Source organism: Castor canadensis, chromosome 3, assembly GCF_047511655.1.
Source record: "Castor canadensis chromosome 3, mCasCan1.hap1v2, whole genome shotgun sequence".
In the NCBI taxonomy this organism is placed as follows: domain Eukaryota; kingdom Metazoa; phylum Chordata; class Mammalia; order Rodentia; family Castoridae; genus Castor; species Castor canadensis.
In genome coordinates, this window is record NC_133388.1 from 185692749 (window position 1) to 185717701 (window position 24953).

General features: G+C 44.7%; 1 long non-coding RNA gene across 7 annotated transcripts in view; it reads left to right on the forward strand.

Annotated features, from left to right (window-relative positions):
- Positions 1-24953, forward strand: part of LOC109699944 (uncharacterized) — a 206133-nt gene that overhangs the window by 168633 nt on the left and 12547 nt on the right. For 6 of the 7 annotated variants that reach the window (XR_012446432.1, XR_012446431.1, XR_002213667.2 and 3 more), the window contains one exon: positions 24392-24518. This is a non-coding gene — a long non-coding RNA (uncharacterized lncRNA). Of the gene's footprint in view, positions 1-16890; positions 17027-24391; positions 24519-24953 lie in introns of all 7 variants that reach the window. The other variant, XR_012446433.1, reaches the window with a different exon arrangement.

A 24953-nucleotide genomic window follows, 5' to 3' on the forward strand; every position in this document is an offset into this window, starting at 1 on the left:
CTAACTGGTGACGTGCACCATTGCCAACTGTCCCTGACAGGGGTGGATGCCAGTGAAATCACCTTCATAAAGAACCTCTGTTTTAGACCCAATATTTGCAGCACCAGAAATCTTTTTTCATTGGCTCTCCCACCCTATGGGGTTGTTTTTCAACCTAACAAAAACTTTATTCGTTAAGTATTTATTTCTGACCCAAACTTAGCTACCAGTCGGGGTTTCCAACCTAGGTCACCAGGCTGACTTCATATAATTCTGGTCAGTATCAAGAAGCAAAGAAGCTTGATATTTCAGGTAACAAGTATGGTTTATTGAAAAGCAAGGTTCCATTTCTGAAGAGCATCCAGTCATTGACTGGATGCCAGTGGCTCACGCCTATAATCCTAGCTAATTGGGAGGCTGAGATTGGGAGGATCACATTTTGAGGATAGCCCTAGCAGGGAGTTCTTGAGATCACATTCTTGACCAATATTTGGGCACCAATATGTTGTCCACCTGTCATCCCAAGCTATGTGGGAGGCTGAGATCAGGAGAAATCACTTTTCCAAGCCAACCCGGGCAAAAAGTGATGCCATGGCTCAAATGGTAGAGCGTCTGCCTTGCAGGTGGAAGCCATGACTTCCAACCCCAGTACCACCACCACCACCACCACCACCACCACCACCACCGGCAACAAAACAAAAACCAGTCCGCAGACTTCCATGGAGGAGTCCTGAAGTGCTGATTGGATCACTGGATTTGGGTCATGTCCATTGACCACAATCTTGAGCACCAGATTGCTCTGTGAGTCTTCGTCCCATCTCCTCCCACTCAGGCTGAACAACAGTATCATTCAGTGTTTGCCACAGGCCTGGCTCTTCCGTGTCTTCAAGCACACTACCCTAGGGGAGGCCTGTAGCCATGTGGGGAAGGCCGAGAGAGAAAGAATGCAGTTTCTGGTGGGGTTAAGGGTTAGGGGGGAGGTGTGGCATGTTAATAACTGGACCCCAAAAATAATCAAGCCACCCTTTTGCCACCCTGTCCGTCTTCACACCCCTCACTTGCACCCCTGCAGAGTCATTCTACATAGTCATTGACAGGGCCTGTTTCCCACCAGCCATCTTTCTAGGGACACAATCCTTCATTGCTTGTGAAAACCTGCTCTGTAGTTGATGGTGACCTGCTAAGGAGGACCTTGAACCCATTGACAAAGCTTCCTGCATAGAGCTGAGCCGATCCTGGGAATCAGACTTAACATTTTGTGCTGGAAAAATGGTAGCTTCCTCTCCCTCCTCTTCAGCCAAGGCCTCAGCACACAGAAGGGACCTAGTGGCTCTTGTGCTTTTGTGCTTAGGTCCTGTCTGAGGGAGGAGCAGGGGACAGGGGGGTGCTCTGCATTGGCACCCCTCCTTTTGGCCCCAGCCAAACTCATTTCTTCTTTCTGCCTTTGTTGCCTGAGATTCCTCTGACCATTGGCGTGTGAAATTGTAGCCGGTTGGCAGCAGAGTTCATGGAGATTGTGAAACACCTGCTCAGGTTCCTTGCCCCCTTCCTCCCTCCCTTCCCTGTTTCATTCTTCTCTTTCTCAATACAATTCAGAGAACAATCTACTGGCTGTCTTAGGGACTCTCACCATATCCTTTCTTACCTTTCGCTCACACCTTGCCTGCCCCTCCCCCTCAGGCTGTCCTCAAGTTAATACCTTGTGACGTTCATGGCCTTTGCTGTTTATAAAGTATCTAGTGGGTGCTGTGTCCCCTTCCAGCTGGGTGGGCTGGGGGTTGGAGGGTAAGGAGTTTGGGGCTTTCTCTGTTGAGATGGGGCGGTGGGAGCATGTGCAGCAGTCTGCTGTGTTGACAGTAGACTGGAAGTGACAAGGGTGGAGGAGTGGAGCCACTGGGCCAACTAGGAGGCTGTGGGGTAACCCAGGGTACCACAAGTATCCTGCGAGGAGAAGCCAGCAGCCCAGCCAGGTGATAGAGTGATGGAGTCCTGAATGTGCTGGTGGGTCAGGTGTGAGCTGTCAGCTAAAAAGGTCTTATCGTGAGCAACTGCAGACAAGTTTATTGGTGGTCCGGGGAGCATATATTTTGTTTTGTGGGTAGGGTGAAATTGTTGTGTTTCAGATGTTGGTCAGACATCTAGGCAGCGATACCTACTGAGGAAAAGGCTGGCTATGTGCATCTGAAGTGTGAATTTTTGTCATCTTGACTAGGTTGTGGTATCTAGACATTTGGTTAAACACCAGTTTAGGTGTCATTGTGAAGGGAATTTTTTGTTGTTTGTTTGTTTGAGACAGCGTCTATCTGTGTAGCCCACACTGGGCTTGCCTTGAACTCTCGAGCCTCCACCTCCACTTCCCAGGAGCTGGGATTATTGACGTGTACCACCTTGCTCAGGTATTTTTTTGAGTGAGGTTAACGCTTAACTCAGTAGGCTTAATAAAGTGAATTGCCCTCCATAATGTGGGTGGGTCTCATCCAGTCAGTTGCGAGCTTTAAAGAAAAAGACCAAGGTGTCCTGAGGCAGTGGGAAGTAGATTTTGATTCTATACTGCTCATAGATTCTAGCTGCAGCATCAACTGTTCTCTGGTCCTCAGCTTGCTGACCTTCCTGGCACATTCTGGATTTGCCAGCCCACAGAGTCGTGTAATCCCTTAATCTCTCTCTCTCAGTGTACACACACACACACATACACACACACACACACACACACACAAGCATATACCCTGTATTGCTGTATTGGTTCTGTTTCTCTGGAAAATCCTATCTAATTCATTGAGGAAAGAGATAAGTTTGGACTTCCAAAGCATATTCAAAAAGAATGCATTTAGATTTATACTGGGGACCAAGTTTTTAAGCTTTGAGGCTGGGTGTGATTGTCCAGCAGGCAATGTGGGTAGAGAAGAACAAGTCTATTGGCTGTTCAGTGCAGGTCAAGAGGTTCAGAAACTCTTGGGGTGGGGTGTGTGTGTGAGTTACTGACCATTTCCTGTGTGCCAGACACTCCCCCATACACCCCTTCACTCAAGCTGCTGCTTTCTCAAACCAGAGTCATCATCATCTTTTTTTCCCTGAAAGTCTGGGAAGTAGTTCCAATGGATTTGTTGGCTGCTTTGCAATCCTGTGTTGCAGCATCTCCAGGCAGGGTCTGGGCGGCAACAGGACTTCCAGCAGTTCCTTCTCCTGTGGCAGACATTGATCATTCCGGCCTCTTCCTTGCAGGCCATTTTCAGTTCCCCTCCCCTCCAGCCTCTCAGAGCCGTTTAGTGTCTCTTGGTACTGAGTAATCCCATTTATTAAAACATGTGCAGCTTCCTTACTGGCAAGTGTTGGTAAAAATAGTTCTGCAGCCCCAAGGGACAGGGTCGTTTGAACTTAGTGACTCGAAAAACATTTGGTGTGAATAATGAAAAGCGCAGGGCCACCGGGACGGATTTCCCTTGCTCGTTTTGTTCCTTGTTTTCTTTGCAAGGCAGAATGTTTAACCCATATTTTCCAAGAACTGTGTAGGTAGGTTGCTGGGGACAATTGAATTTTAGAGAAGTATTGTTCCTGTGGATGTGGAAACCATGAAGCAAAGAATAACATTAAGCAAGAGTCGTCCTGATGACTGGGCCTGGGCTAATTATGGAGTCCGTGTCGCAATGTGTTTGGGCATCATGTGCTACAGGTTGAGTGTCCCTTATCCGAAAGGCTTGGGACCTGAATTCTTTCGGATTTCAGGGTTTTTGAATACTTACACATTCATAGAGCTATCTTGAGGATGAGACCCAAGTCTAAACATAAAATTCATTTATGTGTCCTATAAGTCTTACACATAAAGCTCAAAGGTTATTTGATACAGTATTTTTAATCATTTCATGTTGGAGCGTTTCAGATTTGGGAATTTCAGATTGGAGACATTCAACCTATGTTTATAAGGGCATTGCTTCGTCCTGAGTTGGTTTTGCTCTGGACCCAGGCTTTGCTCTTGCCCAAGGTCAAGTGAATCATCTTTCTTAGACTGGTTGGTATGAGGGGTAAGCATGCAGCCTGGCAGGTGGGACGGACACAGGTGTGGGGTTTGGGGTATGGGTACTGAGTGCTCCTGGAGGCCCAGCGGGGTGACCTGGGGCAGGTCTCCCGTGTCTTGGAGTGGAGTATCTCCACCTGTGAGGAATCTGGCAATGTGGTTTCTGGGGAATGGGACTTTGGTATGTCTGTCCTTTGTAAAGGAGCGCGTCCTTCCCTGGTATTCTACTTGCTATTGTCTGTGGATGAGAGTTCCAGGACTGCCATATTAATTTCTGGACTTTGTAATGTAATGAAGTGTGCTGAATTTTAGACATGGGCTGTGAATTTAAAAATATTTGAAACACTGGTGGGTAAAACCCATAGCCAAATAAAGCCTTAGGCCCCCAGCTGACACCCAGAGTTGGTGCACCGTTCTTCGAGGGTTACCCCAGGCTAGAGCTGGGAGGAAAGGAAGCCCTTTTGACTTATTATGTTTTGAAATTTAGAAAGCATTTTAAAGGAACTGGGGAAGCAAAGCGAGACTGGTGGCCAGGTCACAAGATGCTGTAGCCTGGAGACCCAGAGAGAGGACACGGCCTTCACAGATGGAAAGCTTCGTGGGGACTCAGGCTTTCAGAGCTGGAGGAAATAAAATATTTCAGCATCTTCATTTTCCACTCAATGAGATGTAGGAGATCTGTGTGAGTACATTCATCACACTCTGTTTGGTTTTTTGAGACAGGGTGTTGTCTTAGCTTCCCGAGTGCTGGGATTGCAGTTATATGCCACCACACCTGCTTTTTCATCCTTTTTTTAAATTGCTGTATGGTATGCCATAGTGTTCCAACAATTTCCCATTAATGCCTATTTTCTTTGATCTATTTTTCCCTTTCATTTCTACTACTGGTTTCATGACAGAGGGTTTGCACTCCTCACTTCTCTTCTCCCCACCTCCCCCACATTCTTTCCTTCCTCCTTCCTTTGCATCCATCCACTTATCAAACCTGCTTTCCCTACAGATGCTGACATGGGTCAAATCCTGAGGTCTTGCCTCTGAAGCTAATTCTAAGGGGACAGAAAGAAGCCCCCTGTGGGGATTCCCTGGAAGCAGGTCCTTCTGCAGTCTTTTCTCAGGAGATCTTGGTGGCCTTGAGGAGTGTGTAAGATGCTCACCTTTCAAAGGAATAGTCAGCCATTGGACCACCAGGACCACCTCTGTCTTCCAGGGACCTTCTATGACTATGACTGCTCCCCTCCCCTGCCTCTTCCTGGAGTCGATTCTGTAGCTTGAGCAGAAAACACCAGGGTGGGCTCTAGAATGAGGACCTTGAGAAGGGCGAGGCACCTGTCCTGGGTCAGCTTTAAAGTGACCACAGGACCACATTCTTCTCTGTTGAGGATACCTAGCAGGGATAAACACAAGGGAGTGTTGAAAGCATATTTGTGAGGCACAGGCAGAGGGAGAAGAGGCTACAATGTTCCTTTATTTTTTGGATGACTTAAAACACTCTTTTGTGCCCAAGCTTTCACTGTCCTGTAGATATCTATGCTTTTTGTTTCTTTCCTTGTGGACCTTTTAAAATAATAATCACATAAAAATTTACAGAGCATGGTGCTAGAAATGGAAGTTCAGATAGGGCTGCCTGCATCTGACAGCCTGCTCTGCTTCTAAACTTTTCCTCCACGTAAGCAGATCGTTTATTTCTGTGTGTCCCTTTTGTCTTTTGTAAAGTGGGATGGTATCACGGTCTTTTTCCCAGAATGATGCCTGGTGCCCAGTAAGCAACACACACACACACAAGCGCATGCAGTCATGCACACACACACATACACACACACACACACCACACATGTGCATGTACACACTCACAGCTTAAAGTCATCTTATTGGAGAGGCCCTTCCTGGCCTCTCTGTGTATTGTACCGCCTCACTGATCTTCTGAGCACTTACTGCCATCTGATCCTCCATGTACTTACTTGCTTGCTACTGTCTACTTATCCTCACCCCCATATGAACCCATAAACGCAGGTATTTTTGTTGCTTTTAGTACTTTATTCCTTGGTAGATGCTTGGTAAAGTTTTGTTGAATGAAAGAATAATATAGTTCAATCTCTCAGCGACAGCCTCAGGCACAGAGAGGTAAAGTAACTAATTCCATGTCATCCAGCTATTGGCAGGAAAATCTGGGCCCAAAGCCCATGTTCTAATCTAAATCATTACTAGCTCCTTTCTGGTAGCAAAGATGAAGAGAAAGAACAACTCTGCATGGTGCCTCCAATGCAGTAAGGACTCAGCAAAAGGAAAGAAAGAAAAAGTAATGACATATCAGCTATCCCTGTCCCTAACCAGGTTCTGAGCCTAAGCTCCAGCTCTGTATCTCTAACGTGGAATATGTGCCTTTACTTTGATGGGATGGAGAGGCTGTGATGCCTTCAATATAAAACGCCAACCTTGGTGCCTGGTGGCTATTTACAGTTATATTTTCCTTACTGTATTTTAGCACATTGTGTTGTACTTCAGCGTTACTTGTTTGGCATTCTTATCTTTGTCCCTCCTGAGGGCACGGACAGAGCCTTATTTGGGGCAAAATCCCCACCTTCTAACGCAATTCTTGGTATGTAATTGATATACACTTCCTGTAAGGTACGTGAATGAGTGGATAAATGAACAAAGAAATGGGCCGGTGGTTTGTTGGGGCCAGTAGTCCAGGGACATGCTTCCTGGAGTCTTATCCCCTCTCATCGGATTCAGATCCAGAACAACGGTTCCGTTGTTCCATTGTTCCCAGATAACACATCCTATCTGAAGGTCTCCTTGTCGCAGCCCTCTGACACACCCGCCATCCTGCCTATCATTGGCCCCACTTGGACCCCCTGCAGGCACCAGTGTAGCCTGCTCTGAAACAGCTTTTATGTGGCCGATAGACTCCTAGTTCCTCCCTCCCCGCAGTGTAAAAGTGAAGGTAAAGAGGCAACTGTCTCTCCTGAACTGTTCATGTTCCAGTGAGGACCTAGAGAACACAACAAAAATGTTTCACATAAGTCTGGCTCTTCAGAGTGACCTCCATCTTCCAGCATGTCCTCACAAATACCTTGCCCTGTGACTTGACGCTTATGCTCATTTTACCACTGGTGAAACTGAGGCTCAAAAGTTATGTGGCTGCTATTCACTCGTCAGAGAGCCTGGAACTAGAAGAACCCCTAACTGTCCACCCCTAAACCCAAGCTTTTTCCACATATGTGACTCACATGGCTGAATATATTGGCTACCCTTGATGGCTTCCAAAAGAGATTTCAGGGAGGTATTATAAATGTAATGATCCAGAGCACATTTTAGTCTATTAGCAACGTGTGACATCCAGGCTGCTCTAGAGCTGTGATGAGTGTGGGCCTCCTAATGAGTAAAAGGGATTTCTGGAACTTGCCCAGTTGAATTAGTGGAGGGACCCCCCCCCCACTGCCATGTTTCCTTCTCCAATCAGATTCGACTCTTATCTCAGCTGTTCTCAAACTGGGCTGAATGTTGGAATTGCTTGGGGAATTTTAAAGTCCTGCAGCTGGTACCCTAATCCTAAGAACTCTGGTTTCATCTGGAATGAGGCCTGGGTATGGGAATTTAAAACATGGCCCCAGGTGATCCCTGTCTTAGAGCATCCTTGTTACAGAGGTGTTAGCAATCAATAAGAAACTGGCAGTCTCTACACCCTATTTCAGACAGTAGCTCTAGCCCTCCTAAAGCCACTCTCGGCTGAAAACTCCTCCCCTTTGCTGCATTCACAGCAGTTCATATTTTCAAGAAGTGTTGGTGCCGAATGAGGAAGCCCAAGAGTCAGAGGGAGAGGAGCAAGTCTCTATAGCTGTCCTGGGTTGTGCTTCTGCTGTGAGCCAGGAACCTCATCCAATTTACAGTCCACTCATTATCCCTAAGAGGCCTCTGCTGATGTTTTCCCCATTTCACAGATGAGAAAACTGTACATGGAGTCAGTAGATACCTTGCTCAAGGTGGTAGCGGCAGAGCTGGGATGTGAGGAACAGTTGCCTGGTTCTGGTGATCACCATTTTAACAGCTACATCTGACTTGCAGGATGACCCAGGACCAAACTATATTGGTTCCCACATGGGTGAGAATTTTCTCTCACCATTTTATCCTCCATGGTGATGTTGAATCATAGTTGTAATCTGGCATCCTGCTGCTCAGAAGCCTGCATGGGTCCTTGTTGCCTTTGTAGGGGAAAGCTATACTCTTTGGCACACAGGTAAGGTATACCCTTGCAGCCTGACCTTGCCAGCCATTCCTTCACTCTCCATGTTACATGTTCTGCTATTTGTGCCTGAAAGTCCCCCCACCTTCTCTGCCTGGGGAGCTCCTACTCTTTAAAACCTAGCTCAAATATCTGATTCTTTAACTTGCCCAGGAAGAGTCCCCAAATCGTGGTCCCATCATCTATGATCAACAGATCACACCCATTTTCCCAGTATCTCCTGGGGACAATTAGCTATCAGTGACTGGAGCTCTGCCCCACTCTCACATGTTTTCCCCTCAGTGTCTGCCTCACTGCCTTCATGGTGGCCTCTTCTCACACATTGGCTGACCGTGTTTGCCCCAGTTTCTACTTGGTTCAGGCACAGAGATGCACTCTGTCTTCTGAATATCCAAAAGTTTTCTGGTTGTGACTATTGGCATCCTCCAAGGTATGTTGGGCTCCATATTGCATAATTGACCTTTGCTGGGCTTTTCTGGGTCTAAGTTTGGAAGAGCCCTGACCTCCAGTTGAGAATTGTCTCTGTCCAGTTTTGAGTATCTCAGAACCCAGAAGAAGAATAGCTGCATGTGCATAGCATTCAGCTTGGTTCTGGACTGTGGGCTAGAGGAGGCAAGGAGAACAGGAAGGCATTCTTGGCCATCAGAAGTGAAATGGTTTTTGTTTCTTCATGCTTCTGTGTACATGGCAGCTGTTGTTCACCAAGAAGGAGCAAAGCTATTTTAGGAGAGGCCCTGAAGAGGGGTTTGAAGAGGGCGGGCACTTGGGAGCCATTAGCTTGTGAAGGGGCAGTATTGATACTTTGCTTCAGCTCCTGTGGATAGCACTGGAGATGTTCAAAAGACGCCAAGTGAGTTCTAAGAACTTGACCCACAGAAACAGCGGCACGGAATGTTGTGAATAGGATCTTCATTTCAACAGTATTTAAAATAGAAAAAAAATGTGAATGGATTTAAATGTTCATTACCTGGGGATTAGTTGGTTAAACCACCACATCAAAATAGAATCCTATACAGCTATTAAAATGAATTAGTTAAAAAAATAAGTATGTGAGTTAATGCATATATTAACTAGTTAGATTTAGCTTTCCACAGGGTACACGTATTTTAAAACATTGTATGCCATAAATATATACAATGTTTATTTGTCAATTAAAAATAATTTAAATCATTACTGGCTTTATGAACCGATAGGGAGTAATCTTGAAGTTACAATAACTGTCAAAGAGCAACATCAACCTTAACAATGTTGATTTAATAAAAAAGCAGGGCATTGGGCTGCAGTGTGTGAAGTTTGCTCACAGCTGCACACTAATGCACAGCCACCAGCCCCAAGTCAGCCACCTGAACTTGTGTATGCACAAGTGCACTTACCATGCTCCATTGCCTCTGCCCCTTAACTGACCTGTAAGTCAGTCCTAAGACACAGGCCAGTTCATGAAGGCGGGGTTTGGACTGCCAATGGTATATAGTGAGTGGTACCAGGGTCAAGAGTAGAACAGGATACATGATAGACTTTGCATCTGTATTTGGGAATGAATGAATGGATGAATGAACAGAAAGCACAGTTTTCTTGCCACCAATTCCTTTTACCTGCTACTCTGTGAACACATGAGGCTGGAGTCTAAGCCCCAAGGTCCCTTGTCTTTCTTCTGGGTACTGTCCCTGACCTCCTTTCCTTTTTCTTGTGGTTCTGTGCTCCACAAGGCTTCTTTTATTGACCCCAGGCAGCAGAGAAACAAGGAAGGGGAGAGGAGGGTTGAAATGGACCTTCCAGATTATAGCATGTAGCTGACATTGTCGGTTAAGTCAGGCACATCCTACTTAATTAATTTCTTCGGGTTGAGCCTACCAGAAGCTAGGATCAGCCTCCCCATCTGACCGTGTGCTGGTGAGTCAGACCTGTTGAGGTTTGAGACTGTGCTCTGGCATGGCTGTCATGTGACCTTTGCCATGTTACTTAACCTTGCTGAATCTCAATTTCCTGATCTGTAAAAGAAGGTTAAAATTGTTTCTCTTGAGGTTGTAGTGAGGATTAGATGTGATGACATGAGTGAAAGTGCCCTTCAGAGAAAAAAAGAGGCAAAAGTGCTTATTGTATCAGAAGCAGAGTAAGGAGTTCCCTGTTGTCCGTAGGTGCGTCATCCTCCCAAGGAGCAGTCTCAAAGCCGTGTCAGAAGAGCTTATAATTTGGCTCTTACTCTTTTTTTCTTTACTCAGTGCACTTCTATCAGCCACCCAGGGCTGATAAATTATCCTGCTCCACTGGGCTCTGTGTTCTGTAGCCAGCCATATGTTTGAGCTTGATAGAGATTCTTATCAGGACCGGGTAATATTACCCAGCAAGGGATGACATTTCTTATCAGAAGCCCTGCGGAATCAGAGATAGGACCTTTTCTTTTCACTGGCTGCCAGGCCTCTGGGTGCAGGACTGGCAGGGAAGTGGGGAAAGGCCAGCCCCTTGGGAGTGGGCAGCCGGGGCTGTCATAGGCATCAGCTGGCCTTCTTCTCTTAAGACAGCCACACCCAGTAGCCTGCCTTGTCGGAAGTGGCCTTTTAGAGACTTGCATTTTGGAAGCACTGATGATAGAGGAAGGGCAGGGAGTGTGAAGCACGATGGTGCTGCCCGGCTTTGGGTGGAGGTAGAGGCTTGAGCGGCATTCCCCTCTTCAGGAGAGTCTGTGCTGTGGCTGTGCAGGATGGAGGCAGCTGAGGCTCTAGTACCCACCAAAGGGTGCACTGTTGGAGTGACAGGGTGCTGGGTTACCTCCATGTGCCCCTGAAAATCCCCCCACCCCATCCTTCTCTGCCTTGTGCTATGCCCAGGAGGCCCACTTGTGTGGATATCTCTGCAGGGATGTCATGCTATTCCATGCCTCCTTTTGGGTGTCACTGGCAGGATGGGAGAGCAAGAAAAGAAATCTGTAGTACAGGGGGTGACGTCACTTTTCTCCAAGTCCCTCCTCACTTATTTTGAGTTCTTGTTGGTCTCTGGTCTGGTTACTTCTTCCTGAGATTCTAGGGAAAGGGGTATTAGGGGCCTCTAGAGTGCCTGTCTCAGGCCTTCACTGAGAGCTCACTGCACATGAGCGCTCAGGGTGACAAAGGAGATCAGAGCTGACCACATGATTTGGGGCTGCTCAGGGCTCTTCCCCTCCTGGTTTTTGGGAAGTCCTGCCCTGTTCTCAAGTAGTAATCTTGTCATCATCAGTAAGGGAAGAAGTGGTTTTCTCTCTTCCTGGACCCCTTCCCATCAGCAGTTTTTGCCTTGCTTTCTTCCTGTTGGCTTCCTTCCTTGTGGCCCCATGATATTTAGGGCCACCTCAATAACACTCCAGTAGTGAATCCAGCCCGATCACCTTTGAATGTCTCATGTCAGGTGTCTGTATTTTAATCCTACTACTTTCTCTCTTTGACTTCTGTGCTCTGATCCCATCTTCTTGGATGCCTGAGATGACTCTGAGCTCTGGCTTGAATGTTTCCTGGGTTCTGATCCCTGCTCTACTGTTTTCTGGTTCTGTGGCTATGAGCAAGTGACTTTACCACTTTGGTGTCTTTTGGTTACTCTTTGCAGTACCAAAATACTGCAAATACTCTTAGCAGTATGCAAAAACCCTACAATTCTTTTCCTCTAACATTTTATGTTGTTGGTATCACAACTTGTATTATTGTGTATACATTAATGAATTATTCTAGGTACTTATTTTAAACTTTTTCAACTTTTAAACTAGAGTTAAAAGACATTTGTGTACGATCATTACTGTACCAGAATGTTCTGAATTTGACTATATTCTTTCTTCCTAGTGAGTTTTATACTTTATATGCTTTTATGTTGTTCAGTAGCATCCTTTTGTTTCAACTTGAAGAACTTCTTTAGTGTTTCTTGTAAAGAAGATCTAGTGATGACTAACACCTTTGTCTTTTATTTGTCTGGGGAAGTCTTTATGTCTCCTTCATTTCTGAAAGACAGCTTCCATGAATGTAGTATTCTTTTTGGCAGTTTTTCCTTCAGCACCTTGAATATGTCACCGACTCTCTCCTACTTTGCAAGTTCTGCTGAGAAATCTATAGATAGTCTAGGACAGTTCCAATGTATATGACAAGTTACTTTGCTTGTGCTGGCTTTCAAAATTCTCTGTCTCTGACTTTTGAGAAATTGATTATAATGTGTCTTATGATTTCCTTGTGAAAATCAATTTCACAAATTGAATATTTGGCTGTTTATTTTCCTCTTCAGATTTGGGAAGTTCTCTGTCTTTTTTTTCTTTTTTTTCTTTAAATAAGTTTTCTGTCACTCTCTCCTGTTTTGCATGATGGTGTCCTTTTATGTCCCATAAAAGCTTCTTCCTTCTTTTTTAAATTTTTGTTCCCTGACTGAGTAATTTCAAATGATCTGTCTTTGGTCTTGTTGATTCTCTTTTTCTGGTTGGCCAAGTCTTCTGTGGAAGTTCCCTGCAGAATTTTTTGAGTCAGTCATTGTGTCTCAGTGCCACAATTTCTGTTTTGTTCTTTTGTTATGGTCTCTGTCTCTTTATTGAACTTTTACTTTTGTTTATGTGTTGTTTTGTTGATATCACTTAGTTGTCTGTATTTTCTTACAGTTGACTGAGCTTCTTCAAGACAATTAAATTGAATTGTCAGGCAATTCATGAATCTCCATTTCCTTGGTGTTTGTTACTGGTGCTTTATTTTGGTCTTTTAGTTGGTATCATGTTTACCTGACCATTCATAATTTTTGTGGCCTTTGTTGATGTCTGTGCATTTGAAGAAGTAAGGAGCTCTTGCAGAGAAAGATTCATTTGTCAATCCAGTGATTTTGGGCAGGCTGGCTGGTGGTCTATGGGTGGGATTACTACTGGTGAACTGGATGGACTAGCCTGGTACTTGGGTCTCTGGGCAGGTGAGCCTGTCTCCTAGGTCTGTAGGGGTCATCCTGGAACCTGGGATACTGATTGGGCTGAGAGCTTGGGTCTGTATGGCCAGACCTAGTGCCTGGGTCAGTGGGAAATGAGCCTAAGGCTTGGGTCCATGAGTGTAAGCCTGGATCCTAAGTCTGTGGGGGCCAGTATGTCACTGTTTTCCACTAGGATGGGCTTACCAACTGACCAAGAGCCAGGATTTGCCGGGAAGACCTGGTGCTATGGCCTGCAGCAAAGTCAGGGCTCATTTTACTCTCCTCCTTCCACATGGAGGGCATCTCTCTCTACACTGCACTGAGTGGGCTTGGGAAAGGGTTGATGGACAATGTGAAACTGTCCTTCTACCTAAAATGTTCCACCCAGGTGCTGTAACCTCTTACCTGGATTCCGTAGCTTTACAAGAGCTACAGAATGTGCAGAATGTTGTTCAAATTGAGTGTATACGAGGGACAAGAGCTGAAAACTTCTATTCTACCATCTTGCAGATGTCTTCCCTCACAGCATGATTTACAATGATAGTCACTTGCTTTTGTTTTCCTCTACCGGGTTTAAATACTGCAAAGGTGAGGATGAAGGTAATTTTGGCTACCATAGTCATAACAATAGAAAACATTGCTGCTTTCACACTGACTGTGTGCGGGGCACTGTTCTAAGCTGTTCATTTTTATCAAGCTATTCTCATAAGACTTTATGGAGGCCGGGCATGGTGGCACAGCAAGTAGAAGGACTGAACTAGAAGGATTGTGGTTCAAGGCTGCCTCCTCCTCCTCCCCTCCCCCCTGGCAAAAACACTAGACCCTATCCAAAAAATAACTAAATGGAGAAAGGGGCTGGGGGATGTGGCTCAAGGCTCTGAGTTCAAACCCAATACTAACAACAACAACAACAAAAACTATTGCATTCATTTTATAGGTGAAGAAACTGAGATACGGAGAGGTTAAGCAATGTGACCCAGCCCTCCCAGCAAGATGGTAGATGGTAAAACTGGGGTTCAAAACCTCATGGCAATGCCAGGGTCTGTGCTTTTAACCACTTTGCCACTTAGTGCTTGTGTCTCGTAACCACCCCAGAAATGGTACTTAGTGAATGGCATCAAAGGGCCACTGTCCCATCTCTCAAGGAAGTTCTCACTGCAGTTCATGCACTGGATACAGAGTTGACATGGACCAGCAAGACTGAATTGAAATCTGGGCTCACTCATTCACTAACTGGTAATTGCAAGCAAGCTATTTAACTTCATTGAGCCTTGGTTTTCTTAGGTCAGAATGGGAGTAACACTATTTGTCTTGCATTAATACAAAGGAAAACTTGTGAGATGAGCTGATGTGTTGCACTGTGTGCAAAAAGTGTCACCTAACCTCTTAGATGAGTTCTCATTTTTTAGTTAGATCAAATTGCACCCTTTTTCATGTAAAAGTAGCTGGAAGATATGAGACCACCTAAGGAGGAAAAGGGACAGGGCTCAGTTACTGTTGGACACAGAGGACACTCACCTTCCTTTTAGCCTCAGTACGCCATTTTCTTAAGTCAGAGTTTCCACTGACTTCCTTTCTGCCACCGAGTGTATGGGGCTTTTGGTGATTCTCTTTCCATGTCACATGATTTAAGACTCCCAGTTACTCTTTGGCTCTGCAACCACTCAGATGCTCCTTTCTCACTCAGAGGTGCTGCTCCCTGTTACTACTGGCCTTCCTGCCCTGTGATCTTTCTTTCTAAGGAGGCCCCAGATAGGCCCAGAATCATTAGTTTGCCTTTCTGACCCTTTCCAGGAAATCTAAGTAGGTTCCCTGAAATAAAATTTCTCAGTAACGTTTAGTTCTGAGCATTACTTCACTTGAATCCTCCTTCCTTCCTGCATCTGCTTTCCAGCTCAGGGACAATCCTGCCTCACTCTCAGCTTCCTTTCCTTCCCCATTCTGTGCATCTGCTTTTCCTCAGTCCTTTACCTCTTTCTGGCCTCCAGATTAACAGCTTCCAGTAGTCAAAGAACAGGAATGTTGTCTTCTTGCAAACTGGCCTGCCCTGGCAGCAGATTCAACCCTGGAAATGGGGAAGAAGGACATTTGGCAGTGTGGCAACCATGCAGCTGGCTCATTCTGCATACTGGACTTGCTGTATACATTATCCCTGGAAAGTCACAGAACCTTCTTGGCACAATGCCTGGAGCAGAGAATGGGGCCTTACTGATGAGGGGAACAGCTCAAGTTGGCTACCCATTGATTGGTTTCCTCCTGCCCCAGCTGTCATTCTTTTGCTTCTGAAGATCACTACAGCCCTGAGTGCTGCACCACACCGAGAGACAGTGCTGTTTAGCATCATGGAGACTGAGAATCACTAATTTGCAGATGAAACTTTATGACTAGCATTCTGAAGTCAGACTGCTTGGCTTCTAATCCTGGGTCCCTTATTTACGAGCGGTGTGATTGTGGATGAAATTCTTAATGTCCCTACCTTGGTTTCCTCATCTGTAAAATGGGATACTGGGAGTAGTGTTTTTCTGTGGAAGATTGGAGTACTGATTGCAGTTCTTCGTTCCTCCATTAAAAAAAAAATTATACATTCATACCTTTGCCATAATGTCAAGGTAGGTAGAATGCACTTTTTCACAACTCAACTTTGGTCTTGGCCATGTGACTTGCTTTGGTCCATAGGAAGTTGTTGGTATCACCACCCAAGTGAAGGATAGAATCGTGGAAGATTTCTTGTGTTCCTTTTGTCATGACGACATGCCTATGGCTGCCTGTGATCCACAGGGAATGGGAGGTATGGCATAGATTTAGAACTAACACCTAACATGGAGGCAACCGTAGGCAAGTCCTGCTTATATCAGCCAACGCCTAGGTGACCAGCAGACAGAAGAGTGAGAAATCAGTAGTTGTTGTTCTATGAGACTGGCTTTGGAAGTGTGGGTTTATGCAGTATTTTTGTTGTCACAGTGGACTTTATGATACCACCTCATGGGATTATCATGGGTCCTGAGTGGATTCCTGTATTAGTCTCCTATTGCTGCTATAACAAATTACTACCTCCTCAAGGCTTAAAACAAATTTATTGTTTTGCAGGTCTGTAGGGTAGAAGTTTGACAAGGATCTCACTGGAATAAAATAATATAGGATTGTGTTCCTTCTGGAGGCTGTAGGGGGACAAGATGCTTTCTTGTTTTTTCAAACTTGCAGAAGCTTCTCACATCCCTTGGCTCATGGTTCTTTCCTCCTCTCTCTTCAATATTCAGCAACATAACATATCTGTACCCTTTCTCCATAGTCACAACATCTTCTGATTGGCTTTTCTGCCTCCTTTCATTTTTATTGTCCTTTTTTTCTTTTTGGGAACAGGACCTCACTATGTTGTCTAGGCTGGTATAGAACTCCTGAGCTCAATAGTCTTCCTGCCTCAGCCTTGCAAGTACTTGGGACTACAGGGACACACCACTGTGCCTGGCTTCTCTCTTTCACTTTTAAAGACCTTCGTGATGACATTTGGGGCCCAAGAAATAATCCAGAATATTATTCTTATTTTAAGCAAATTAACAGGTTTTTTTTTTTTTTTTTATAACCATAATCCCCATTTGCCATGTAATCTAACCTAGTGACAGGTTTCAGACATTGGGATGCAAACTTGTTAAGGTGCCAGTATTTTGCCTACCATACCCCTTGCCAGGCATTTAGAATGACACCTCACATACCCTAAATCCTGTATCCTTGTTGGTGTTATAAGTCTTCCATTTTTATCCGCCAGATGAAAATGAGATGGGGTCCTGCCTGATGTTCACATAAGCTCCTCTTTTAGAAGGGCTTTGTTTTACTGGAAAGGTGGCCCCTGGATGGACAGGAGATGAGAAATCAATGCTTGTCACCCAAAACTGGCTTTGGAGGTATGTTTTAGGCAGCATTTTTGTTGCCATATGGACTATCATAAGTGGGCCACTTACGCCTGCACCCTGCAGGCAGAGGGTTTATTGGATGGAAGGGAGCGATATAAGGCTTCTAGGTGGCTTTGTAGCAGAGCAGAGGTTCTTTAGGTTGGTGATAATGCTCCTTGCTAATTGTCATATGGGTTCCTGTTGTTCCCAATGTCTCTTGGAAGACATAGCTCAGCTGTACCAGCACAGTGGACTAGCTGAGCCACCAGGAGGACTGGGGCCAGGCCCAGGAGGCCAGTTTATATCTCCATTTGCCCAGCTGACTCCATCCTCGCATGCAACCAGATGCTCTGATCTTCCTATATACAATAGACTGCAGGGAAAGAGAAACTTCCTGGCCTGACTGATACCAATTTGCAGGAAACAGCTGGCTTTCATGGGGGTACGAAGACAAAATCCAGTTCTGAGCTCTGCTTTGAGTAGCTGCAGGTGACTGTAGGCTCCCTTCAGAGGTGGTGAGAAGATATGAATTCCAGAATTGCTAAGTTAGTATCTCATGAGGAAGAACAGAATGAGAGGAGAGTATATAACCAATAGGAGAAGAGTCAGAGTTTGTGGGGGTCCCAAGTTTTTGAGGCTCCCTCAGTGACTTTACTATGTTGCCACTGGAAAGAAAATGCTGCACCTTTGTGCAGTCTTTTTCAAATGCTGCATGTGCCAGTGACTAGCGGTGTGACCATGGGCAAGGTTCTTATTCCTCCATAACTCATGCTCCTCATGAGGAATGTGGTGATTGATTATATTAGTACCAGAGTAGAGTGGGGAGTTAATTAAACTAGGTGTGTGTGTACATGTTTGTGCATAGTGAATGTGGATATGCATGTGTATTTACCCATATATGTGTATAATTACTGGGCATACACATGTCTTGTATAAAGAAAGGTATATATATATATGTATATAGGTGCATATGTATATAGATATGGATATTTTTAGTGTATGTGTGTGTGTGGTTTAGTGCTTCAGTATGTAGCTCATAAGGCTATTTCCCCTTTATACATAGATTTGCAGCCTGTAGAGAAGTCCTGGCTGTCTTACCCTGGGTACAATCTTGGTGTTCTTTGAGCAGATTTTAAAGTTGTGCCAGGGAGTTGGTGCTCAGCTGGGTTTTGAACCTTGGCTTCCTGAGGCCACCTCTGTGTGCCTTTTCTCCCACACAGGTGGCTGACAGGACTGCATTTGGGAGGTATCAGAAGCATGTCCATGGTCTTGGTAGTTTATAGACTCCTCCTGAGTTCGCCCCAGGCCTCCTGAATCTGACAGGCAGACCCAGAATCTGATTTCCATCAGCTGCTTGGCTGATTTTCATGGAAATACACAACACACTGCTTCTGCTCATGGCTGGTCCCTTGGCCATCTTGTTTCCTCCGGCAGCGCCTTCTTCATTCACTGGTTAATTCCTATTCTTTTCCCCACCCAGAAAAAGCCTGGTGCATTCTGCCCACACACAACCATGATCTCAGGAAGTGCAGAGTGCAGGACATTTCCTGTTCAGATACTCAGTCTCACTTGCTTTCGCTGGAAAGACCAGATACCCTCACCTACTTTTCTAGACCAAGATGAGGTCAGTCAGACCATCAGGGCCCCTTCCCTCATCGTGACCTGATTTCCCATGGTGTAGTTTCCTTCTGTGTGCTTTGCTAGCTCCTTGTATTCTCTCCATGAGGAAAAGAATGGCTGCTGTTTATCCAGCATCTATGCTGTACACGCACATGTGCAGAGATTAGACATCTCTACTGTACATGCAGTGCACTTGCTACTATCCTACAGGGTGAATGCTGTAATCCTGAAGCCAGATGAATTACAAAGAGCACAGAGATGAACTCAAACCCTTCCCATCCCTCTGGAACACCTTTTTCTAAACTACAGGTCAGATCTGTAAGGGTTCTTTCAAAACTGGGGGTCCTGAAGGTTTCCCTTTAAAGTATGTGAACAAAATCTTGCAGAGAAACTGTAGCTGCCCTGGGAGTCACATAAAAAAGTGTGCACCCCCTCGGTGGCACGGTGACCTGGAACTCTACTGCTCACTGCCTTTCTGCGCTGTCTTTCAGTTCGTAAACATGTTTTTTTTTCTGCATTTGGCATCCATCATGATTTAAATTCCAGGTTGTCAACCTTGTAGAAAGCCATTCAGAGCTAGGCATTAAATATCTCCTGTCGAGTGTTCAGGGCTTTGTCATTTGCAGAATGCTTTCTGAACCCTAGTTTATCCTCACAGCTCCCCGCAGAGGTTACCCTCTTTGCAGATGAGGACAATCATCTGCCTAGCTGTGAGTCCAGTCTCCTCACAAGTAGCAGGAATCTTCTGTTCCAGTGTTCATAAACTGAGTGTGTGTGAGCATAATCCGAGGCTGTCTCAGAAAATCTGTACCTCTGAGTGATGGATGCTTTACCTGACTGGCTTCCACCTGCAAGTGGAAACTGTCTACCTTGTTTCTGCAGTGCATAACCTGGTTTCTGGCTTGTGATGAGTCCTTCGAAAGGATGGATTAGACAAGTGAATTAATAAATAGTGATCCTAATTTACCAGCTAAACTGCTTCAGGAGTATTGAATGCCTGTCTGGGCATCACTTTTTCTTCTTACTACAAAATACCTCTTCCAGACAAAACTAAAAATACTTATTATTATTCAGATGCAGCAAATTAAATGAATTGATGTGGTATGTTTGTGTGTGTGTGTATATGTGTGTCTGTCCGTCTGTCTGTCATTCTATGTAACAGAATAGCAGTTTGTCCTTAGCTTTTTTATCAAATTTATGCTAACCGTCTTCCCACCTCCCCTGTGAATTTTTGCTACATCACCATTGATTGATTGGACTCCTAGTTCACTGTTGTTCAAATTAGTGGCAAAACCCTTTCAATTTCTGCATGTGTCTGAGACAGGCCTCAGGGTAGATACAGCGTTGGCACTCTGACAAACAATGCTTCAGTGACTATTCTTATAGTTAAATCATTTTCCTATTTTACTAAATATATTCCCATAAAATAGAATGGCTGAATCAAGAACTGTTTGGGTTACCCTTCAGGAAGTTGGGACCAGTGTCTGCTTCTGCCATCAGTATGAGGACCAGGCCCTCAAGCCACAGAGCCCTGCCACAGGGGCCACGGTGACCTGGTCTGTTCAGTTTCATCTCTCTGGCCCCTGGTACAACACCAGTCCCACAGAGTCCATAGACAACCTGTCTCTTCTTGAGAGGAACTCTTCTTTGCTTGCTGTGGATACCTCTTATTCTTCCTTCTAGCCCTTGCCTCCTGCATCATCCATCTCAAAATAGTAAAGTCATGATTTGTGTGATTTGAAGCTGAGCCCAGTAAGTCCTCAACCTTTTCTGGTAGCCAGCATTGGATTTTATAAAGATTAGAAGCAAGGGCTCCCAAAGAAAGCTCTGGATTTGTGTGGCTGCATCCCTGGACTTGCCCTAGCCTTCTCTTTCTCATCTGAGAACTGGGTCTATTCCCTTACTGCCTGGTACAGTTCTGATGAGGTGTAAGTGAGATGTGCTACAGGAAGGGAAGAGGTTGCAGCCCCACAAACAGTGGATGTCCAGCCGTTCCTGCTTAGGGTGCAGTCATAAGAAGTGAACTCATACTGTGTGCCGGGCACAGTTTTTAGTGCTGGATGCCAGGGCTTGGCACACTGCTACTCATGGGCCAGGTCTCACTTATTGCCTGAGTTGTACAACCCACAAACTCAGAGTGGTTTCTTTTTTTTCCTCTTTTAATGATGAGGAAAAAAAACAAAGAGGATATTGTTTTGTGATGCATGGAAATGACTTGGATGCAAATGGAAATTTCAGGGTCCATAAATAAAATAAAATGTTATTGGAACACAGCATGACCTTTTATTAGTCTATCGTCTCTGACCACGTTCACTCTACCAATGGTGGAGGTGAGTAGCTGCGATACAGGCCAAATGGTCCATAATACCACGATGCTTACAGAAAATGTTTGCCTGCAGAAGCTCATCTGATCCTGCATAGTGCAGGCTTGTCCTGTTGCCACCCAGAATTTATATACATGTGGAATGAGGTTCAGAGAGGATAGAAAATTTCCACACATAGCATGAACATAGTAGAGTTCAGTTTGGTTCCCAGAACTTGGCTCTTGATTCTTGGGCCAGAGGACAGGATATTGGTCTTTAGTGGTGAGGCAGATGAAGCAAGAAGAGGTGAAGTCCTACATTAATGAGTGGTGGAACCAGGATTTAGAACCACGTTCTGTTGTCCCTTAGCATTCTTGGCCTTTCTCTTATGGGCTCTTTCTGCCTCTCCCAGAATAGACTGCTAAACCGAGAGCCAAACCCACAGAGGTAAGCAGCATGTCCTTACAAATGCAGCCTGGTAAGAACAGAGAGACAGCAGGACAGGATCAGCTGTGGCACATGCCTTCTGTAACATGCAAGCTTAATGATTTTGTGGAACAAGTGAATGAGCCTGGTGAACAGTTTGTTGACCCTGGGAATAAGGCAGGGGGTCCTGGGGAAATTTACTAGGGAGAGCAGCAAATTCTAGAGCCTTCTCATGGGAAGGAGACCTTCTAGTTATGCTCCCTGGGGATCTGGGGCTCTTGGGTCACAGAACCAAGCATTTCCTCCATTAAAGTTCCCTGCTCTGGCCTCTCCACCCATCACAACTATCTCCACTTTTGTGCATTCTAGAAGTTCTTTTGAGATAGAAGTCACATATAATTTGTCAATCTGACAACATGTTGGTCACTTCAAAAAGGAAGTCCATATCCTTTAGCTATCACCTCCTGATCTCCCTTCTTCTCCTAGTTCTAGGCACCTGTTAATCCACTTTCTGCCACTATGCATTGGTCCATGGTAGACAGTTCAAGTAATTGAAATCATACAGTATTCTGTCTTCTGTGGTTAGCCTCTTTCACTTAGCATGATGTCTTCAAAGTTCATCAAGGCTGTCAATATATCAATACTTACTCCTTTTTTTATGATTGAAAAACATTCCATTGTGGATCTATCCCATTTTATTTGTTCATTCGTTTGGATTTGGGCTGTTTCCATCTTCTAGAATATATCGCTCTGAAGCTTTGGAGTTTCCCATACAGGTTTTTGCATGGACTTGCATTTTCATTTGTTTTACCTAGGCATCTGCCTAGGAGTGGAATTGCTGGTTCCTACGTAACTGTGCTCCCTTTTGAGGAACTAGCAGGCTGTTTTCCAAAGCATAGCACTGCTGTACTCCCCGCTAGAAGCCGCTAGTTCTTGCTCGTTACTCATGCTCACCTTAAACATACAACATGATTCCGTTTATATGAATTTCTAGAGCATGCAAAACTAATGGACAGTGTTAGAAATCAGCATATCAGTTGCCTCTGAAACAACTGGGAAAAGCACAAGACCAGGGGCAGGTGAGGGACGTGTGTTTTGGTGGCTTGGCACATTTGGTAAATGCATTGGCTAAAACTCAAATTGAGTGTTTCACCGTGTACAAATTGCCTAAACTTTTTTAAAAAAAATTCATACAGATGAAAAAAGTTGGGTGGAAGGGAAGAAGAAACAACCATATATTCCAATCATCTCGTGGCATAACTGGCTGCTTTTATCTTACCCACCTCCCCTTGGACACCGGGCCTGTATGTCTGGCAGCCAAGGCCAAGTGTAAAAAGACTCTTAATTGAAGTGATTAATTATGTCTCAATGGGAAGCCTCGTTAACACCGGGGGGAGCAGAGGAGGCTATTTTCCACTCTCTCAACTAGGGGATGCCTGAAAGGGGTTGGGGGGGGGGGCTCCTGTGGTGGCAGAGGGGCCATGGATGGTTGTGCCTGAGGCCCTGTGTGTAGCCCAGCTGCATTTCCCTTTGGGTTATGATAAAGATTTTTGCATCATTTTCCATTAGCTGCTATAAAACCTATTCTTCTTTTTTTTTTTTCTGTTTTTCAAGGCCACATAATGCACCAAAATAAAATGTTCCAGTAGAGCCCTCTCGTCCTTCCTTTATGCTTTAGTGACAGAGAAGCAGATAATAGGAAATGAACAAAAAAGAAGTGAAAGGTTCCCACCCCTTATTAGAATCTGCAAAGAAATGTAAAGTCTGACATAAATTCGCAGAAGATTAGCACTGAGCAAGCACCACTAATTACCCATGTTAAAATCAATATTACATAATTTTAACAAAATTGTATAAATTATACCATCTTCCTTGTAGACTAGAAAAATAAGTATTTGGCAAGAAAAATGTATAGAAATATAAAATATCACTTGGGTAAGGAAGGGATTGTAAATTCTTTTTCTTACTTATTCCTCACTTGTGATTTATTTTTTCCAATGACCATTTATTGCTCATGAATTCAACTGTTAAGAACTAATTTGGGGTCTTCTTTTTGACTGTAGAGATCAGTTTCTTAGGCTTTTCCTGTCTGAACAGATTTCCACCTCATGTTCCTGTGCACTAATACCTAGAGCTGATGAAATTTAAGACCACTGGGCATTGAACATGAACCTTGAGTTCAGCCAGGTCAGAGTTTGAAATAGGGCAAGTCACAGATCTTTTCTTTGTCTTGGTTTCCTCATTGAAAGACTGGAACAGAAAATGCTCTCCCAGTGGATTGACGGATGAGACATATGGGGGACATCCCCCCAATCCTACAGTACTTGGCTCCTACAAATCATTGACTTCTTCTTTTCCAAATAACCTCCTTTAGCCTACTACTTTCCTGGTGCCTTGGAAGCCAGCACTCAGTAGTACAGTCTAGATAACTTCTGGTCACTGGGCTTCGTCTCTAACCATTGCACAGAGTTAACACACATGCACATGACATTTGGGTATGTGTGTGTGAGCGCACGTGTGCATAATACATGCATGCATGTTTGTGTGTGGTCTGAGACAGGGACAGGAAGATAAATACTGAGTTCTGTAATCACATGTGGAATCTAAAACAGTTGATCTCATAGAAGCAGGGAGTAGAATGAAGGTTACCAGGGGCTGGTTGTAGAGGGGAGGGATTAGGGAGATGTTGATCAAAGGATACAAAATTTCAGTTAGGTGGAAGAAATAAGCTCAAGGAAACATTCTAACTATAATTCTTGAGAAATGTTAAAACAGTGGATGTTGTGTTCTTGCCACAAATATGGTAACTGTGTGAAGGAATGCATAGGTTAATTAACTACAGTTGTCATTCCGCAGTGTATGTGTACTGCAAAACATCCTGTTGTACCCTGCCTACAGTTTTAAGTCAGTTTAAAAAACAAATTACACAAAACCTCCCTCCCTTGGGTGAGTTTAGACTCCTGACTGATGGAGCTAGTATCCATCACAAACATCTGGGTGACTGCACTATTTCTGTTCCCTCCTGCAGTGCGGATCTCTGGCAGCCATGCCTGTTTTCAAGCAGTGCCCAGTCCTGTGTTGGAAATGTTAACTCTTCCTGCAAATCAGGATGGTGAATGCAGTCAGATGGAGTGTGGCTGGAGGAGGGGCAGATGGTGAGTCATGATTTGCAAACTTGTTTACCGTAGTAGAACACAGGGGGCACAAATGAGCAGAAGCACATTTGCACACAGGCAAAGCAAGAACCACTATTATCCTTTCTCTTTTCTTCTTCGCTTCCCTCTGCAACTCTCCATCCTCCTAAATTGCCTTCCCCACACTCTTTTCTCAATTCCTTTTTAAGGCATCAGTTTTCAGTCTTCAGTTTGCAAATGATCATCTCAAAAAATTGCTAATATGCACATACCTGGACCTTCACCAGATTTTCTAACTCAATGGGTGTGGAGAAGGGGCCTGGCAATAGGTATTTTTACCAAACTTCTTAAATAGGCCCATTTGTCCAATTGGGTTCCTAGAATCGAACCGTGTTTCAAGAAGCCAGAAACAAGTATGACCGATAAGATGATGACCTTTTTTTGTTTTAGTGGTAC